This window comes from Panicum virgatum, chromosome 9N, assembly GCF_016808335.1.
Source record: "Panicum virgatum strain AP13 chromosome 9N, P.virgatum_v5, whole genome shotgun sequence".
NCBI lineage: Eukaryota > Viridiplantae > Streptophyta > Magnoliopsida > Poales > Poaceae > Panicum > Panicum virgatum.
In genome coordinates, this window is record NC_053153.1 from 34,916,254 (window position 1) to 34,932,160 (window position 15,907).

At 44.3% G+C, this 15,907-nt stretch overlaps 1 non-coding gene across 1 annotated transcript; it reads left to right on the forward strand.

The window, feature by feature from the left end:
* The first annotated feature begins 3,060 nt into the window (after positions 1-3,060).
* LOC120693574 lies at positions 3,061-3,167 on the forward strand. The gene has a single exon (XR_005683036.1). It is a non-coding gene; the product is annotated as a small nucleolar RNA R71 (small nucleolar RNA).
* Positions 3,168-15,907: the final 12,740 nt, after the last annotated feature.

Sequence of the window (15,907 nt, forward strand, 5' to 3'; positions counted from 1 at the left end):
GGCCTTGAACCAAATAAAATTCATCAATGAAGACACGGTCATCCTCAATGAAAGGAATGGGGTACCCTTCTAAGATGCCCATATTTGATACGATGCGTGTAACCAAAGAAGTATACTCAATAGGACCCATCATCCTGAAATTTGTAAGTCATTGCTTAACCATTGCTTTTGCGGGGGAGACTCGGATCTTGTTGACCATGGTGTATAATATCATCAACTCATCGTTCTGCACTGGTCGTGGATCATTTCTTGGAAAGAGAGTGATGGCCACCCACTTGTGCACTAAACGAAGAGTCGGATTCTAAATGTCATTGCACCGAGGTACAAACTTGCCATGAACAACATGACCTGAAAACAAACCCCAGAAATCATGTCGATTAAAACCATGACAAGACTTTTTATGTGAAACTGGCAAACAGTTACTAAAACTAAGGAGGTGGCTGAAATCTCGCCAAGCATAGTAGTATTCGTTCCCAAAGAATCGGAAAACGAACACCCTTAGCTTCCTCCCGCAAAGTGCAAAGAAATTGGATGGTGAGGAGACGAGAACCATTCTCCTCAATGGGTGCAAAGGCATCCCATCCGATCGCATGCCAAACACGAGCGAAGTCAATGCCCATACCTGTTTTCTCGAGTAGGTCCGGGTCGAAGGCTTTGGTATGACCAAAGCTTCGACGCTTGAGCATGGCGTAGGCTTGACGATCGCGATCATCCCGCAAGTTGAGGTACGGTGCGTCTTCATCATCAATCTCCATGTCCTCGGCTTGCAGTTCTGCAGCTTGCTCCTCCATTGGTTCTTCTTGTTCGTCTTGCTCATAGTCCATCGTTGTTGGTGTCGGTGTAGGTTCGGGAGAATGACGAGAGCTCGACCCACCCCACGAATGGGTTGAGCTTGACCCCGTCATCTTCTTGAAAGCTCCAGAAATCTTCCGTCCTACACCCTTCATGCTTGCAACAAGAACGAAGCAAGAACAACTTGATTCATGTTATATTAGTGAAACGAAAATGAAATTCTTACCCGAAAGTTTGTTCCTCCAAGTGTGTGATTATTCTTGCAGCAAGGAAATGAGAAAGAAAGATTTGTTGAAATCGAACTTGAGCCAAAATCCAATGAAAACCCGAGCAAGAATCGTGAGAGGGAGTGAGTGAGAGAGTGAGAATGAAAGCTTCACACCCCCTTCTCGGCCTCTATTTAAAAGACCAAATGTGACATGCACCCGTTGGAGAAGGTAGGGCCCAGGAGCCGTTGGCCCTGGGTTGACCGACTTGTGGGGCCGGCCGGCCCCAGGGTGGGCCCCTTGGTGCCCCCCTTTTGCCAGATTCTTCTCCAATGGTCAAAAGTTTTGAAATTCTTGTGCATGTTCAGAAGTTTGCTTTAAAAATATGTTCAACATGATTTTTCAAAGGATTTTGAAACTCAGAAAATATATTTGGTATTTTTGTAAAAAGAAAATGTGCTAGAAGAAACTCCAGCATGCAGAAAAATGTTTTTGTACCTTTTTGTTTTTAAATCATGCAATGGGGAAAATTAAAAAAGGTGGAAAAAATCAAATGGTGGAAAAAAGTAAATATGAGATAAGTACCATTTACCTTTGGCAAGGACGCATCGTTTAGAGTCCGATGTGCAAGACTTTTCTCCGGCGTTACTTACTATCATTCGGCCTGTCCTAGAGAATTGGACGAGGCCGTACTCTTGACCTTCCGCCACACCTTCTTTGATCTTCTTTTTTTCCTCCGTTGTGTGGTCGGCTGTGGCTATGGCTGGGGGAGTGGTTCACCCCAGAGTGCTTGCCCTTCGCTATCCTAATGGATCAGGAAGCGCTGCTCTTCCCTATGTTTGAACTTGAAGAACATGTACTCCTTTTCGATGTGGAAGCAGATTTCTCCTCTTCCAACGTCGATCCTTGCCTTGGCGGCCCTCAGGAATGGTCACCCAAGAATGAGCTCAAATCCGAGGTCGCCCTCTATATCCATTACCACGAAATTGGCAAGGACGAAGGAGTCGCGAACTCGCACCAGAATGTTCTCGACTATCCCTTCGGGATATCGAATTGTTGAATCTGTGAGATGCACACAGATATATGTTGGGGAAAGAGCAAGGTATTGAAGTTTTTCATAAATTACCTTGGGCATTATATTCACGCTTGGCCCCAGATCGCACAGCGCCTGCTCGTAGTATTGGTCGTAGATTGAGTAGCTAATCATGGGGACCCCTGGATCTTCTTGCACTGCTGCCACCAGGCCATCCCAAGAGTCGTTCCTTTGGGGATTGTGCCTACCTGCATGGTTCGTGCATGGTGACCACCGGGATGGGTTACCCCATCCAGTGGACACCATGCTAACATTTTCTACAGGAGCCTCGGGTTGCCCCGGGATATTCCCGCTTTCAACAGCAGGTAATGAAGCCAATTTGTGCAAGTTGAGTTTGTATCATTTTATTGAAACTTAATTGATTTTTAAGAGATGAAGACAAAGTTTGAATTTTAACATTTAAACTTTCTAGGGTTTATCGTTGGCCAAAAGCTTTTTGTTTATATTTTCGTTGGCCTAGAACTAGTTCTCGGTTGGTTTGAATTGAAATTTGAATTAAAAGAAGAGTTGAAATTGTTACCTCTCTGAAATGGTGGATGCGGCTAGTTTCACCCTTGGCCTCCTTGTGGTGGACGATACCCGTTGTCATTGATGTACGCACAGTCTTAACGGGTCTCGAGGCAGTCATTCCCCGAGTGTCCATCATTGCCACATACTTCACACGTGAAGTGTGAACCCATGGCGTAGATGATAGCCTGGATCTGTTGTTGGCTCCCTTCTCCGAATTTATTGATCAGGAGGTCCAGCTTGGCAACGATCATATCCGTCTCCTTGACAGTATGCATGCCCTTCGTCCGGGGTTGGAGTCGTTCTTCGCTCCACCCCTAGTTGGAGACCATTTTCTCGATCAAAGATTTGGCTTTCGTGATGGTCATGTTGAGAAAAGCTCCTCTAGCAGTAGCGTCGATATGGGCTCGGGATATCGTTGTTAGCCGATTGTAGAAGCTTTGGAGGACGAGCCATTCGTCCATCCCATTATGAGGACAGGCTGTGATATATTCCTGCAGCCTTTCCCAAGCTTCCAGGATGGATTCCATCCATGTCTGCTGGAAACTTGAAATTTTCCCGCTCAGGGCATTCATCTTGCCTAGCGGAAAGAACTTTGTGAGGAATGCATTGGAGTATTTGTCACAGGTGTCGATGTCCTTTTCCTAGTAAAACCACTATTTCACCTTTCCCAGTAGGGAAAAGGGAAATAGCCTTAGCTTGATAACATCGGCGGCGACACCACGTATAACAACGGTGTCGCAGAGCTCTAGAAAGTTCTGCAAATGAGCATTTGCGTCCTCGTTCGGCTTCCACAGAATGGGCTAGCCTGCACCATGTTGATGAGGCTGGACTTGAGTTTGAAGTTGACGTCCCCAACGTTGACATTGGGTCCAGTAGCCACATTGGCGGTGGAGGGAACGGAATACTCGTGGAGAGTCTTCTCAGCCATAGCCTCAGGAACAGTGGGTGCTTCTGAACTGGGTTTCTTTTCCGGAAGAGTAGCGGGAGGAGAAACGATACAAGGTCATGACTTTCTCACAAGCTTCTCTGGATTTTTTGTGTAGTTTTCCGGTAGGGAGAAACCGGTCATACACTACCCCTATCTTCTTTCAAATAAAAAAAAGAAGACATAAAGTGACATTAGCCAGAAAGAGTAATGACTATATCTTGAGTACGAAGCCTAGATTAATATCAGCATAATAACTTTGTTCACATGCCATCCCCGGCAACAACACTAGAAATGCTTGTTGGCATTTCTTAACGTCGCCACCAGGAGGGGTTAGTTCCCGGCAATGGCGCCAGAAATGCGTGTTGACTTTCCTTAGCATAATCACTAGGAACGGGGGTGTTAAGCCCATCCCTATCAACTTGCACCAAGGATTGCCACTGTCGTGGTATAGTCTATACGATTACAGATGGGATCCGCATGCGCACGGATATACCGTTGCAGCATTTCACCCAGAGAGTAAGGGTATTGTTATTTATATTTTCCCAAAGGATGACAGTGGCAAAGATACTGTACTTAACATTAATCATGACATCATTCCTCAAGTAATAAGCAAAACTCTAGCAGGGGTAAGTCGTGATAAAGAAGCTAAATCGGGGTAATGTGACACAAGCACACAACCAACACCCAAGGAAGAAAAGAAAGAAAGAACAGAAGAACAAAAGAACGAACTAAACTATCCTATGTTAAATTAGCTGGAGTTTAGGCTAGGTTAGGGGTCCTAGTGTATCTATTCAAAGCAAAGGTTATGTTAGAACATGGTTAGGGCTGCAGGTACCAGGAAATTAAGATAGCGGGAAGAACGTCCCGCACTAGAGAACGTCCAGTCCCGTTACCTCTTTGCATGAACTCCTACACCGAACCCGAACGTCAGAGAATACGCTAAATGCAACATAGCTGTTACGCCGGATGGGCAGGGCTGCCACCTCCTGCTGTCTACCCCAGTCACACCATGGAGCACGGTATATCCGAAGGATCCTGCATACCCGAGCAGCACGCCAGTGTATGAGGTCACTACTCTAGCATCCCCGGGTCTCCCACCCTTCGGATGGACAAGTAAAACACTAGAGCAAGCCTGAAAGCACAACAAACCGATATCCGTACCCGGATCATCTGGCCTAACCATACTCATCACACAATTCATGATAAACAGAAGCATGGATTGATAAACTATCAAAATAGTAAAGCAACCATGATCAAGCTCTAAATTATGAATAGAGTACTGACATATAGAATACAAAGCCATACCGGGAGTCGAGGATCACTCAACGACTTTGAGGACGACTTGCTTCGCTAAAGGAAAACTAGCCTAGCTCCACTACCCTATACTAAGAGCAAGAGAGCCTTGAGAGAGAGAGAGTGGGTTTGAAATGGTGAGTGAGTGTGTGTGTGTGTGTGTGTGTGTGTTGAGAGGGGGTGGAGAGGCCCTATTTATATCCTTGGAGGTTGGTTCCCGCCAAATGCAAGTACGGAAGGTGATCAGATGCCTTGGCCGCGACTCCTCCTCGAATGCACCTGGACAGGAGGCCAGCCAAGTTCGGCCGACCTATGGGGTCGGCCGGCCCCACCTGGCCACCTCTCGTCCTTATCCTTCTCCGGCAGGCTGACACGTGGACCCTTATCCTTACCTTCTTGTGCATCTTCTGTGGTGCCACTGTTTGCTCTGCCAGGTGGGCCCTCCTTGTAAGTGTGTGATGCCAGATGTGATCTTCTGTGTAGTTACGTGGCGTCTTCGTCGTATTTTCGTCTTATTCCACTCTTGCTCATCTGAAATCATGTAAACTCCAAAATAGCTGTGGAACTAGGTTAGTGATACAAATATGCATGTAAGGCATATAGTTTTCCGTTATTATTGAGTCTAGTTGATGGTCAGAATTAACACTTAACGACCGTCAACACCCCCCTCGCCGCTCCTCGCATCGCCCTCCTCGGTTGATCGGGACCCGCCACCGCCGCTCCTCGCTTGGCCCTCCACAGGCCTTGCCCCCACCCTCAATGCCTCCACCGCGCCGGTGGACTGGGACGCCATCTGGGCGATTGAGGACTAGCAGTGCTGCCGCCTGCTCCAGATCTGGGAGCGAGGTGTCGCATGGATACCGCCTGTGGGGCAGCTCGCAAAGCTACACGCTCGGCTACGGTTGCGAGCGCGTGCGCGGCGTCGAGGAAGAAGGCCTTCGGGGAGAGCAACACGCCGACCGATGCATCCCCAGCTGAAAGGATCTTGATCACACGATGTCATAGCCTAGAGGCGGTGAATAGGCATTTCTTCAAAAACTTAGCACTTAACTCTGCTGGAACTGCCTAGACCGGTCAGACCGGTCCACCAGACCGGTCAGACCGGTCTCAACAGGCAGACACATCACAGCAGGGAAATGTCCCCTTCTCGAGCTTGAACCTATATGAAACTTGGAGTGTAGCTTTTGCAGAGTATTTATATCAATATAATTAGCTCCCTGCACACAAGTAGAACACACCCAAGTAGATCAAGCGGAAGCACAATTCAAACTCAAAGAGTATGATGCAAGGTAAGTAAATCAAACCGAAATGAAGCTGATGCAAAGGAGACACGGTTATTTGTTTTACCGAAGTTCGGATTCACCCCGTGCACCCACGTGTGAATCCTAGTCTCCGTTGAGGAAGTTTATAACGACATCAAGGTCAAGCTATCTCCTCTCTCCACTATATGATCGTGCGCCCTAGTGGCACACAATCGCTGCTGCAACAAACTTGCCGCTGCTCACCACAATCTTGGGAGCTAGCTGACAACGCCTAGCCGTCTAGGAGCCAATGCTCCAAGAGAAACAAATGCTTCAATCGAGTTGGCCGACGCAACCACAAGTTCTCAAAAGCTAGGGCTCAATCTCTCTTGCTCAAAAGACTCTCACGGATTGGATTCACTCAACTCAATTCAAGGATTCAACTTGAATCAAGCAACTCTCACAATGAGATGTTGGGGAGGACTCTCCAAGTGCTCACAAGTCTTACCCAAGTGTTCTGAATGGAATGGCATCAGCACCCACGAATGGGTGAAGTCATGGGGTATAAATACCCCCTCTCATAAAACTAGTCGTTGCCCTATCAGTATTAGACCGGTCAGACCGGTGCCATGGACCGGTCAGACCGGTCCCTCTCTGAATTTTGCAGTCTGCTCTCTCTTAGGCTAATCTCTCTAGGGACTTACTATGAGCACTTCTGGTGTTGTCTAAACCCACTGATGTTGCATCCCTCTTGATAGTACGGCATACCTATACTCAAGTGCACAAATGAAATATACAATTAGCACAATTACTTGAGCTTCTTCATATTACGATCATGCCGACCTTTCATCGATCAATACCTTGAGGACATCAACATGTCCAATTCTTTGAGCATACCCGCTTTGAGCTAGTGACTTTAAATCTTCAATTGCATAGGAATAATATCCAACATTGATTCACAAGTCACTTTCTTCATTTGAATAATGACACTCTTCAACATAGAGCTCTCCATGACTCTAGGATCTTCGGCCTTTGACCCATATCGGTTTATTTGCTCCCCCCAAGCCATCGCTTGCATAGCCTCTTGAAACACGCCTCTCGGTCCTCTACCTTTATCCTAGCCGTCCATCTTGAACTCATATTGATTTATGTCATGCATGAAATCTTCTTTATCTATTCAAATTTTCAATTCAATCTCATATGCATCCTTTCCATTTTGAGACGTTATCTTTGCATAAACTCATGTCTCATTCTCTTTTGCCTTGCTTGCTTCTTTTGTTAATCACCATTTCTCACAAATGACAAGTTCTTTCATATTTGAGACTCCACATATATGCATATGTCCATGTCTCATTCATTTTCCTTGCTTGCTTCTTTTGTTAAAAATATTCATCACAAATGACAAGTTCTTCCATATTTAAGACTATGCATAAGCATATCACATCTCATTCACAAAACCTTTACTTGTCATTTTGAATCCCATTATAAATCGAACAACCCTTCGCAAATATTAGAGCCTTTATATTAACCATGAATACCTTGCTCTATCTTTCTTTTCTTGTTTTGCTTGTCACTTATATATATAATAGGGTCAGTTGGATCCATGCCACTCCAATTTCTTGAAATTGGATCTCATGTTGAAAATCATGCCATTTTCAACATGACACCCAATTTCACGGAGTTGTGGTGGCATGAATCGAATTTTCCCTATATAATACCAATGAGATAAACACACTTGCTTGCAATACATAAGCCATCTCATTTCATACAACTTTCTTAATTAAATTTCTGCTCATAATCTCATGCAAACAAATTAGTCCTTTAATCGTGTTGTCAATCAATGCTCCAAAACCCACTAGGGGCCTATATGCTTTCAATCTCTCCCTTTTTGGTGATTGATGACAACCCGATTAAAGCTTACAAAAAGATATTCAATAAAACTTTTGAATTCTCATATTTAGTTGGAGCTCCCCCTCAATATGTGCAAATGAATAGAGTTCATCACAAGTTGGCCTCACATGCCAAATTACACATATTGAGCACTTATGAGACTCCCCCTAAATCTTAGCATCCGTGGGGTGCAACAAGTGTGTGAAAACAAATTTAGCAGAAAAGCAGTGCTGCTGCCACAGACCGGTCCCACTGACCGGTCAGACCGGTCACAACCTAACAGCACGGCACAAAGCTTAAACCGGTCAGACCGGTCCCTCTGACCGGTCAGACTGGTCAGAGACAGCCAACACAGCCCAAGGCTGAAAACGAAGCAATACATCACATAAAAATTTCACACTACCACAATTGTCTCTTATGCATTTAAAACCTGATAAATACACCCAGAAGCACACATTACAAATGTCTCAAATCCACAAGTCCTTAATATGATATAGATATGTTTTTACAAGATGAGACAAGAATACTCAACATATCCAACTAAACACATCTATATGTGATATCCATCCATCCATCAAACTAAGATCTAGATGACAGAAGATGATCACTCAACACATCACATCTACTCTCATCTACACGATCAATACATCACACACACATACTAGATAAGCTTTAATCCTCCTTTCTTCTCCCCCTTTGTCATCCATCAACAAAAAGCGCACAAGAGGAGAAGAGTGTGTTGCCGTCTGAACTCACTGTCCACCCAAAGAGAAGCCACCAAAAGTATATCCGGATGAAGAACCACTAGTATAAGCAAAGATCGAGTCACTCCAGCTGGCCACTGTCACCTCAACAGAGTCAGGAGCTGGTGAGGATGCGGTACCTGCATATCCCATATCTGGTGAGGAAATGGTCCCTCCAAATCCAAAGTGCGGTGGTGGTGCAGAAGCTATAGGAAGTGTCGCCGACGATCCAGGAACTGTCGACGAATTGACATAAGTCCCAAACTGAGCTCCCGCACTAAATGGTGGAATCTACCCCACAAAACTGGATGTGAACGGCAAGGGCCCTGAGAACCGTCCAGCAAACTGAGATCCCACAAACTGTCCTGCAAACATCTGTGGGCCTGAAACAAATAGCTGGGGATCTGGACAATACTGAGGTGTAAAGTGTGGCGGTGGTCCGTGTCCAAACTGCTGAGCTGAAGAAGATCCACCTGGCTGACTCTGCTACTCAGAGAATATCCTCTCGCCCAGGTGGTCATACTACCCAAAATCCATGCCCTGAAAGCTCTCTATCATCTAATCCACTAAGGGTATCACAGCTGCCTCAGGCTCTAGAGAGATAGGCGAGAGCGGTGGCTGAAGCCCCATAGCAGTATGCATCCTCTTCTGATTATCTCTCAATTTCTTGTTATTTCTCCTCTCTCTTTCTTGATTGACCAGAATGTCCCTCTGGTTCTTGATCATGCCTGCAAAGGTCCAAAACATCTGTCTAAAGGAAGAGGACGACCTGTGTGGAGGGGAAGCATCTCTACCCTCGTGAGGCACATAGCCTCCAGCACATGCCTCCTGCTGAGGCATATCCTCAACATGCTGATGTGCATCTGCATCCTGATCACCCTGCGGACCCTGATCATCCTGATCATCCTCTTGAGCCTCATCATATCTCCCCTCGGATGGTACTCTCACATGCTTAGGATGCTTAATCCTAAGCGGCTCATGCTTAACATCCATCCCAAAGTTCCTCCTAGTGGCCTTCAGTATCACTCTCATAATGTATGGTGCATATCCCCATGTCTTCAAGGGAGTCTCTGATATGTGCTTGATTTCCTCCCAGATGAAGTCACCAATACTGAAGTCACCGCCCCTCGGGTCTGGCTGCATCCGGCTCATCAGATTCTTGGCATGTGCTGATATGTCACTAGGATTCCCATCCCGGGGTGTAAGTGTCTGTCCTGAACAGCCTGTTCAGGACAGAGTAGTATAATACATTGACCTTGCCTGCACTGCCAACCCTATCCCTCGGATACATAAACGTCACCTGATCGGCTGCTAGAGGTGGGTCAAAGTGAATCTTAGGACGATCCATGTCCTCAGCATCGAGCCCCAAGTATCGACAGAAGGAGGTGAAGGAGCACTAGTAGTGCTGTCCCTTTGTCATCCAGTAGATTGTCCTCTCATTGCCATTCTGTGGATTGTGCTCAAAGTAAACTGTGGCATAGAACTAGGCTGTCAACTCCTTGTTCCAATCATGTTGGAAAACCATAATGTCCTTGATGTGCCTGTCCTGACACATCTGAGTCACCTCATCACATATCTCACTGCCCAAATTAGCTAGTGGCTCCAATCAACCCACTGAGCCTCTGAGGCAATTCCTGCCTCGGCAAGAATGACAGACTGGTAGAAATCCTACTGAAAGCGTGTATGGAATCTGTAGTCAATTATGTCCTTTGGGACATCCAAAGGACTCTGCCGCCTAAGCAAACGTGCAGCTGCTGTCATCCCGGTGTTGTAATAACTGACCATGTCTACACCGACCTGATTGAGAGGGACCTGAACAGCAGGGGTCACCAAAGGACCCTCCAAGTCTGAGCTGCCTGCTGCACTCTCCTCAGATCCATCATCATTGTCGTCATCATCATCACCACCATCCTCATCCATGTCTTCCCTCTCACTCTCAGCATCTGCATCTGCCTCATTCCCATCACAATCCTCCGCAATCTCCCGAGGATCTCTCAAGTAAGGCTCGTCCTCCTCTGTGTCATTATCGGACGACTCATCAACATCCATCCGTTGTGCCCCGGACTTGACCCTTCTAGGCCTCAACTCACGCTGACTCGGGGCCGCTGCATGAGACGGCGAGGCTGAAACTACAGCTACTACCTCGGTACCACTGCTGCTCGATGCCCCTTCAAGAACTCGTGCATCTCAATCTTCATTGAGTTTGCTTCTCTTCTCACGATTTCTCACAAATAGATTTCCGAATCGGTTTGACATTTCCACCCTGAGATAGAGAAATTTATGCTAGGATTAGCTCATGAGAAGCAACTGTAAAGATCTGGATAGGAAGAATTTGAAATGCACTTGAAACTGAAAATCGTGTTCTGTCAGCCACAGACCGGTCCCTGACAGAAAAGGGCAATCCTCTGATTTTAATGATTGATAACAACAGATATTGCTAGAGAAAGATTATAAGAAATTTTAAGAACATCTAGCAATGTTTTAGGAACAGATAATGACTCTAATCTGAAGATTTTGGTTCTGGACAGACCGACCAGTCTGACCGCTCGTGCGGACCGATTAGACCGGTCGGGCTGCGCCCGAGCCCTAGATTTTGAGTCCGAGCAATGTTCTCAATGAAACCTATTGATCTCTTAGAGGGTGATTCCTAGGCCTAGTAGGACCTACTGGACCAAAGGAATTTAAAGGATATGCATGGAGCTAAGAGATCGGAGAAAGTGAATGTTTGATACCTTGGGAGAAGGAGGAAATGGTGAAGAACTCCAAAACCGGCCGCACCAACGGTCGATCCGCCCCTCCAAGCCTCACAACACGTGATGAAGCAACCAAATCGGGAGGTGGGACTTCAAATCTCCAAAGAAGGAGAAAGGAAGGTGAGAGGCGGCGCGCGAGAGGAAGAAGAGGGTGTCGGTGGCAAAACCGTGAAAAGAGTGAAGAGTTTTTGACTGTTTACCCCCGGGGAGGGATAAAAGGAAATTACCGGGTTGGACCGGTCAGACCGGTCGCACCTAGAGTGCGAGAAAATGTTTTCCAGAGTATCCGGGAAAATTCCCAGAGAATCCGGGTACAGCCTAGAGAATCCGGCCTGAAATCCAGAGTATCCGGGATTTGGTCATGAAGAATTTTTAGAGAAATAATTTCTTGATAAAATAGCTAAGCACTTCCAAAATACATATTTTTTGACCTTATGTACTAACCATGAGATAAGATAGGAGGAAGAGAACTAAGTGAGGAGCATTTTGATGAAAAACAATTTTTCTGAGAGAGAGCTCCTTGTTACTTCCAATGAAGATAAGATGTTTCCAATGTAATTGGTTCTTGGATGAGAGATGTGAGATGGATAAAGATCTATGGACTTGTGAAAGTCTCACCACTTGTCGCTAGCCATCAAACATACAATTGAGAACAATAGTCACAAGTAGCTTGATACGGTCACGTAGACCAAGATTCAAATACTTTCAAATTTAACACACAACCTATCATGCTAGTTGAGTTTTTTCAAAATATCTATCCTATAACACTCATAGCATACAACAAGTCAAGCTATCACCACACTAGAGAACTTAGCATAAACCTTACATAATTTTACGCATGGTTGACACGTAGTCACAATTAGCAAGGTTTTAGCTAAATATCTAGGTGACAAGATTTCTTGAGCTTGATGCACACAAATGCACACACTAGGATGAATACGTGGCCTAGATGCTCAAAGGTAAAGATATCAATAAGTAGAAAACATACCTTTGCCATTTAGCCACTTAAACTTGTGCATGAGTATTTTAAAACAACACTAGCTCTCAATAATGAGAAATAGAGTGCAATGTGGCACAAGTACTCATGATTATGTTTAGTCAATCAATATTTGATCCATGAGATGAATGAACTCAAATTAACTCACATTGGATCCATAGAGAGCATAATCAACACCATGAGAGACTACAACACATAAAAGAAAAATGTTAGTCCCAAAGACACAAATTGCAGAGTGATCTCCCCCTAAATAGGTGCATAAGAGTTTTGAATTTATTTTAGATGCACTTTATCCATTTTAAGGGAATATGAGAGATTACTTTAACAGTTTGATCACAAAAACACATAAAAAGATATTTGAGTGAAATTGTGTTAGATTCTCTTACTGCTTGTAGTACATGACCCCATGAGATGCTTCTTAAATATATGCATTGAGAAAGAACTTTTTGTAGATAGTTTCTTTCTCTTTTCTTCTAGCTGCTGCATCAGACCGGTCAAAATGCAGTAAGCTTCAATTTGTCCATGTCTTGCTTCAATGGATGATTTACTAGGTAGTTTTGCTTATCTGCACTAAAACAAGACATTGCTCTACACAAGAGCCATTAAACACATCTCACGGCATGTGGGGAGGAACTCGAAAGAAAGTGCCTTAGTCACTATTTAGAAAGTCACAACCTCAATACAAGTGACACACTTTCACTCGCCATGAGTCAAGTGACTAATGCAATTTGAAATTAGAAACGAGTTACTGAGATGACATTGGATAAAGATATGCAAGATAAATCCATAGATTTGGCCAATAGCTTTAATACACAATACACTTCAATGAACCAAGCTTTCCAATGCATCTGCATGTACTTGAAACCTTTTAAGGTTTCTTTGGTGCCCAATTCTTGTTGGGCCCTACAATGTTAGCCACGATAGACTTGGGGACCCAAATAGCCCTTATGCTAACATTGGGTGAATTAATCACTTTAGTAGCATAAGTACTCATCTTGTCATTCCTAAGCTTAGCAAAGTCATATTGAACGAGTTTTGAGTTAGGCAAGTTACCGTTCGGGCAATCCTTGCTCATATGACCTTTTGCTCGACAAGTGTAGCAAATTCGGTGCTTGATCTTAACAAATGTGCTCTTGACTTGATTCTTGTGCTTCTAAGCATCACAAGACTTCTTGAGTGGAAGAGCAGCCTTTATGGGCTTCTTGGTGATACAAGCTAATAATAAACAAGTGCTAAAAAGACTCGTGGGTGCTGCACGAGCCAGATTGTGGGGCCCTAACAAGCTTAGCTGTGGGACAGTGACAGGTGGGCCGGAGGCGCATTATGCGCGCAGATGCCCCATCGCCGTCGTGCCGCGTGTCCCCGCGCGGACGCATGGGGGTCGCTTTAGTTCCTTACACGGCGCCGTATCCTGGCCAGTTGTCCGGCCACGTCCTTGCTCGTCCGCTTGTGTGCGTGCGTCCACCACCGCCCAGCTGATGGATGCTACAAAATGAACGCCGACGTCACTGCTGCAAGTGATGGGGTTGGTTGGCGCCTGCCGAGGCGGCCGCAAATTTCTGATTGCAAATTGTGGACGATCCTGCAATGGCTGAACTAGGAATCTGGGGTGATACAAGCTAATAATAAACAAGTGCTAAAAGACATTTCTGTGAGGAGATAGAAGGGTCCATCGGTCCCATCCAAGGGCCACGCGACGTGGTGGTTGCCTGGTGCGCATGCACCATGGTAAAAAAAATTACCTATTAGATAGCTAAAATTGATGCTAATTTTACGTGGAGTACTATGTAAATTATATTAGTTTTCTTCTATCGAATGGAGCTAGAGTGCACGAGGGTTAGTTCTAACCTGGCTTCGCCCATAGTCCCATCCAAATATACTAGTTGTTGTTGTAGCCGGTATTGATGTGAGCATCAGTTGCAATAGTTATCTTCACTCATTACTCCGGGCATGATACTAACGCGCAACCCCATTAGTACTGGGTCTTGGCACGACTAAGATACAATATGAATAGGCCTTGGCGGAACTAGTACAATATCATAGCTTGACCTGGTGCTAATATTCACGCTTGTAAATACCAGACTCCCTCGGCAGCTCGGAGCGGAGGGGAGGTGTTTTTTTTTTGAAAATTTATGAATCACCAAAGGAAAAAAAAAGGTTAACAATTTTCACATGCACGGGTAATTAAGCTTTAGTTATTTGTTTATTGTATGTATAGATGTAGCTAGCAACTAATTTAGTTTTAAAATATTATAAGTAGCGTACATATGGTATTAAAAGTTGATTATATATATGTAGCTACAAACTAATTTAGTTTTGAAATGTTACAATAGTTAAACTTACGATAATTAAGCTCTATTTATTTTTATATATAGATGTATCTAGCAAATAATTTAGTTTTGAAATGTTCTAATTGTTATACATGTGATAAGTAAATTTTAATTATTTATTTTTTGCATATATAGATTTAGTTAGAAGCTAATTTAGTTTTGAATGTTATAATCTTTTAATATTTTTATGTAAAAGGGCAAAGTAGCAGGTAAATTAGAGGGGTAATGCTGGAAGACGATGAAGATGGGGATCTTTATTGGTAGCCATTCTTTCACTTCCGCATCTCCACTTCCATGCCTTTCTTGGTCGGAAAGGGGACAATATTCCTAATTTTGATGATGATTACGGTTAGAGGTTGCGTGACGCAGAGAAAGAATGCGAAAGTGAAAAGGAATCCAAGAACTTGGAGTATATGTTGGAGGACTACAAAATATTATTAACTCAGATTGAAAATAGAGATATATTGTGGCCACAGTGCCTCGACCGGTCAGAGCGTTCGGTCAGACCGATTACACCAGTTGGTGCCAATTTTGGCTATCAACATATACATACAAAGTTGGGTAGCATATTGAAATTGTTGCAATGAAAGTGTATGGTTTGTCCAGGAAGAGATTCGAGGAGTTTTTGAAACTTATAGAAAAAGCTACTCCAGGAGAGTAACACATTGCCCGAAATAATGTACGAAGCAAAATAGGTTTGTTGTCCTCTAGAATTAGAAGTACAAAAGATACATGCATATCCTAAAGGTTGCATCTCTATATTATGGTGAGGAGTATGTAAATTTGGATGCTTGTCTGGTTTAAAGCATCAGGGTATAAGATCTTACCGGATGATTCAGGTAATGTTAATGAGTGCCTTCCAAGCGATAGGAAAGGTGAAATAATTTATGCCGGTAATTAATACATATGTGAGTATGTGCCACTTTGGTAGGTGGCAAGGCGACGAGCGAAGAATTAAGAGTACATACACCCCACTCATAATTTTGTTTCTAATTATGTTAACGTCATGTGGTTACCTTTATTTTCCCCAACGATGATGATGAGTATTTCCTCCGTCCTAAAATATAAAGTATTGGAGAGTTTAAAATTTGTACCCAAATGTAAGACATTATGAGATCTTTTGGACAAAAA